Source organism: Triticum dicoccoides, chromosome 6A (genome assembly GCF_002162155.2).
Source record: "Triticum dicoccoides isolate Atlit2015 ecotype Zavitan chromosome 6A, WEW_v2.0, whole genome shotgun sequence".
Classification (NCBI taxonomy): domain Eukaryota; kingdom Viridiplantae; phylum Streptophyta; class Magnoliopsida; order Poales; family Poaceae; genus Triticum; species Triticum dicoccoides.
Genome location: NC_041390.1, coordinates 12,282,134 through 12,287,704, shown reverse-complemented (window position 1 = coordinate 12,287,704; position 5,571 = coordinate 12,282,134). Strand labels below are relative to the sequence as shown.

General features: G+C 41.4%; 1 long non-coding RNA gene across 1 annotated transcript; it reads right to left on the bottom strand.

The window, feature by feature from the left end:
- Window positions 1–1,755: 1,755 nt before the first annotated feature.
- On the bottom strand, window positions 1,756–5,119 carry LOC119314308. Its single transcript, XR_005152260.1, has 3 exons — window positions 5,035–5,119; window positions 4,775–4,869; window positions 1,756–1,812 (listed from the first exon to the last, which is right to left on the bottom strand). It is a non-coding gene; the product is annotated as an uncharacterized LOC119314308 (long non-coding RNA).
- Between the last annotated feature and the right edge of the window lie 452 nt (window positions 5,120–5,571).

The following is a 5,571-nucleotide window of genomic DNA, read 5'->3' as shown; positions in this document are numbered from 1 at the left end:
GGAGGAGGGGGCGGGGGGAGAGCCTCTAGAGGGCGAGGTGGTGGGGGGAGAGCCACTACAGGGGGTCGCGGCCAGAAAGAGCGCACCCTCACCGACTTAGGGGTGTTGTCTTTGAGGACCTCCTCTAGTGAGGTACCCTCTGGGGAGGAGGAGGAGGAGGCAGGCGAGGAGGAGGAGGTTGGGGAGGGGGAGGCATGCGAGGAGGAGGGTGGTGGCGGGGATGATTGTGGTGGCGGGGATGATGGTGGTGGCTGGGAGGGGGTTGGTAACAAGGGGTGGCTGCGTGGTAACGCAGAGCTACCAAAGCAGATTCCTGCTACTGAGGAGCAGAAATGGCTCATTGAGCCCACGGGAAAAGAGTAAGTGGCACTTTATAATAATTTCATTATTTTGCTTGTCACATGTTCATTCCGGTTGTTATTTATTTTGCTTGTCACATGCTAATTGTTCATTCTTTTGCAGCAACTGGATATATTCTAAAGGGGTCCGTATTCCCAACGGCCTCATCACCGTCTTGCTGAAGTTACACTGGCCGGGGTTGTATTACCCGGATCCAGTGAGGCACCCGGACCATCGGGTTTTGGCCACGAGCTGGGACCACTGGGAAGAGGCCATCCACGCGCACCATGCACTACACCGCAACACCAATGAAATGGCATGTAATCTGCCGGAAAAAACCACTTAAGGGGGCAGATAAACTGCCGGGAGAGCAATTCTCCCGGCAGATAGAACTGCCACGAGAACGGCTGCCGGGAATTAGTTCTCCCGGCAGATAAACTTCTCCCGACAGTTTAACTGCCCCCACACATTTATTTGCCGGTAGTTTATTTTCTCCTGGCAGATTGACCATGGCATATAAACTACAGTTACCGGCAATGTAACGGCCGGCACAAGCTTGTTTACCCGGCAGTTAATATGCCATCACGTTGATTTCACTAGCATAAGCAAATTGATTTGGGCCACAAATCGCTAATTTAATATGCATTCATTTTGTGGAGGCAATCAAAACAAATGACACAATTTCATAATTCACATATGGGCCTCATAGTAAAACTTACCTTCATTCAATAAAATTAACGACCAAATACATAGGTTTCTAGAAACGCCCATATATAAGGGTGTTGTGCAACAAAAGGAAAATTACATATGTTTTGGATGCGACACATGGCCAAAATGAGCATATAGTGGCTTCTATGCTAAACTAGCAACACAAATTAGCTTTCCCCACGGCTGTAATGTTCCCAACAACGCGAGGCCCTAATCATTCAAAATGCTTATAGTTTATTGCTTTAACTTCCGCTAGCCTCTCGCTCTTGTGCTTCAGCATTGTCTCTTCTTCCTTTTTCCATTCTATTTCCTGAAAAGAGAAATTTTTGGCACATTAGAATTTACACGTCAGATGTAAGTAGATTGCCGTTTGTTTTCTTTCTCATTGTTTCCTTTTGTTTTTCTTCTGACACATCATCTAAATGTTCCAAATAAAATATGGTCAGGTTCATAGTTTTACATGTTGAAGGGGGCAAACTAATACGAAGTCATGACAGCATGGCAAAACTTGGAACCCAAATTTGGCCATATTCAATTTTATTTTATTTTAAATGCTTCACAAGCATGAATGGTAGATGCGCACGTGTGTACAGAATGTCACCCCCGTTTGTCAAACCATCTTTTTAGACTCGGACTAGAACAAAAATAATAAATGAGTAAATAAGTTCAGGTTGGATATATGACTTACCAAGTGTACTCTCTGCCTCCATTCAAACTTCTCCTCCTAACATGTTGTAGCCTTTGCTCAGCTGATAATTACTTGCCCTGACATAATACATGGAACATATAAGAATCCATGCTTCATGTTATTCTTAAGAAACAGTAACTTATTGAGTAAAAACTAGATTGAAGACCCCAACCTTATAAAAGCAGCATGTAATAACAATTAAACTCTAGAAGAGTACTCCACTTTCAGTCTGTCTTAGCAGCAAAATGAAAGGAGACATAAATAAGTTCTCTAGCTAGTTATTTTTCTTCCATGTAACAGTATATGTGCATGATGACAGTTGAACTAGATGATCTCACATCGATCGACCAATGGGAATAAACAGCACAACACAAAAATCTTTTTACCCAAAGCTTTCTTGTAAAACTCCTACAGTGTTTTACTGATTTAGTATTCAGTAGTAGCATCCACTTGTTTAGCACCAAAAGATTATTGAACTCCCTATACTGATAAGACTTAATAAAACATGTGTGCAGTCATTTAGAAGTATCCACCGCGGCACTGCCATAGTGCATAGATCATTTAGAAGTTTTCACTGGCCGAGAGCATATCTACAATCCTTTACGTACAATATAAATTGAAACTGCAAACATTCCCTGGTGCTTCCTATCAAGATGTCTGAAGATGAAAACGATAATATGTTCTGAAGAACTGTTCTTACTCGATTACATGGAGAAATATTTAAGTAGTGACTACCCTGAGTTCAAGCATTACAAAATACTACTCCCTCCATTCCTAAATATAGGTCTTTCTAGTGATTTCAACAAGTGACTACATACGAAGCAAAATGAGTGAATCTACACTCTAAAATATGTCTATATACATCCGTATGTGGTAGTCCATATGAAACCACTAAAAAGACTTATATTTAGGAACAGAGGGAGTAGATGTTTCCTTTCGCACAAACAACACATGTCCAAGCATAATGTGTATATAAGTATGAAAGATATATCACAGTAGCTGATAGCACAGGCAAGCAACATAGATAACCATTGTTTCATATGCACGCTCAAAAGAATCAAGTAAGCAAAAGTAGTTTGATTTTCACATTTCAAGTTTTGATGTGATAACTCAAGAAAATTTAGTCCTGAGCCATGACACTAAGACGTTGAACTTCACAAATTTGCGCAAAATACTACAACGTTGAGATCATGGAATGATTAATTTCCCCATGACCACAAAAGCAGTAACTCATAACCAAATATATATCTAACACAACACACATACATTAGTCATGTTGGTCTGTAGAAGTTTTTTTTTCCAGGAGATACTCCTAATAGTGCAAATAGCAATTAAAACGCTAAATCGACAAATTTACTGTAATAACTGATAAGGATGATCCTTGAAGGATGTAAGTGTGACCACCAGAAGAAAATCAAATCACGTACAAGTTTTCGGAGTTGTGCAATTTAGGGAATCACCTTCTCAAGCACAGGATCAAGCGATAGAACACAAGTGATATCAAGATCTTGTAGAAGCTTCTCAAAATATATAATTTCTTGTGACAATATAGTTACTGCAATGCTTGCGAAGTTGAAAAGTATACAGAAACTATTATCTATTAGATGGCATGAAAGTTTAAGCATAATTTTTGGTATCTATGTGAACTTGTTCTTTATATAATGTATGGGTATATCACATTCAGACAACAACTTTCACAGAACATAAATAATAAACTTCATATCAGAGAACTAACACTTTTGCAAGCTCAAATCTTTAAACTCTAGAAGCAGTACTCCACTTTCAGTCTATATTTGTAGCAAACAGAGAAGAGACAGAAAGAGATTCTCTATCTGAAGTATATGTGCATGATGACGAGTGAACTAAATGATCTCACATCAATCGATCAACGGAGATAAACAAGGGTACTTGTTCATTCCAACTACATGTTCATTAGTCAAAGTTCGTTTTCTTTTAACATCAAGAATTAGCACAAAGAGCACTTAATCATAGTAAATGGAAGAATAGCCATTGGCACCAAGAATTAGAGTTGTGAAGAGCATCTTCATTGGTACATTCAAGCACAAGTTTGAGAGAGAAAAATGTTACCTCAGTATTGAACTCCTATGAAACAATTAGCTAGATGGTAAATCATGGCAGAAAAGTAGGTACTTTTGTAGAGAAATTTTTAATATCAAATCCACACTCATGTCTATAAATTTATCTCTTTCAGATGGAGGCACCAAAAACTTTATAGAGCGCTACATTTCCCTACTACTATAGTAAACAACTTTTTGAATTTGGATTAGCAGTCCGCGCAGACTCGAGAGCAAATACAAGTCATTGATTTGTTCCATAAAATGAATATCCACCGTTCATCAGTACCTTGCCCAAGAGATCTAATGGTTGACATTTCTTAGATTCGCTATGTACGGGCAGGCGCCAAAACGACTCCAGGACCTTTCTGGAATCCTGATAGCTCCAAATGGGCCCACTGGTGAAACTATGCTATTCAAGATCTTTTGTAGCTATGATCGGGAAACAACGATGACTAGAGTAACCTTCCTTCTACTCCGTAAAAACTACTCCCTCCGTTCCTAAATATAAGTCTTTGTAGACATTCCACTATGAACTATATATGGATGTATATAGATGCATTTTAGAGTGTAGATTCACTCATTTAGCTCTGTATATGATTCATAATGAAATCTCTAAAGACTTATATTTCGGAACAGAGGGAGTAGCTTGTATAGAGCACTAATCGTTTGTATCTACCAAGTTTTGAAGCAGCAACTTGCTAATCCTTTGGACGGGATTTAATACTCAATGGCATACATACTACTCCCATCTGAAAATGAATGTTGCTCAAATAAACGGATGAGTGAGTGAAGAACACGTGCATAGCTCGTGCCTTCGACTAGTATACGCAGTCTTCAGTTGCGCAATGTCTGAACCTGAATAAATAAAGACCGATCCATGTACTAAAAAGGATGGATACAAGCAAATGAAATAGGCACATATACTTGCGTATTAAGATAACAAAATGAAATATACACTAACCTGGCTGAAACCCTTTACAAATCACGAGCACTAGGAATTCCTCAAACAAACCAACCACCGCTAGAACCAGTCTCCAATCCTTTCACTAATAGCACCTGCATCAATTTGGTAGGAAAAGGAAAAAACAACAAGGAACACGCTCAGTAGTAACTCGGTGGAAGGGGAAATCTCCCTTCATACGGACAACTGGACAACGCGCACCATGAGTTCTCATCGAGCAGAGAAGAAAAGATTAACAACCTTGGTAAGGAAGATCTCACCTGCATCGGGTTTCCACCGAGACGGATCTGAGGAAAGTATTGTACCACCATAGTAGAGATGGGACACCACGCTCGCCGTTGGCGGATAGGAAGCCATGGTGGGGAGTCCACCTATGCTCGTCGGCGTGATGGACCGTAAAGAAGAGATGGAGGCGACCGGCATCGTCGACCAGTTCTGGTGGTGGTCTCGAAGGGAGGGAGGTGACGATGACGTCGCAGGCGTATCGAGGGAGGCGACGCCGAGATCCAAGCCCCGCCGCCATAGATCCCGATGGGGTCGCACAGATCAACCAAAGGGGTGGTGGTGGAGGGCGTGGCCAACGGCAGAGGGGGCGGCGGCGGCGGTCGAGGAGGAGGTCCGGGGAGGGTTCGATTTGGGGGGAGAACAGGTCGTGTGGTGGCTGTAAATCTTCTTCTTTTTTTTGAGCGGTGGCTGTAATTCTTTTGAGTGGAAATGTCGCACGCTCTCCCGCGCCAGCACGCATTTGGGCCAAATATTATTTTGGGCTCGTGCCACATGCAGGCCCGGCAGATAGT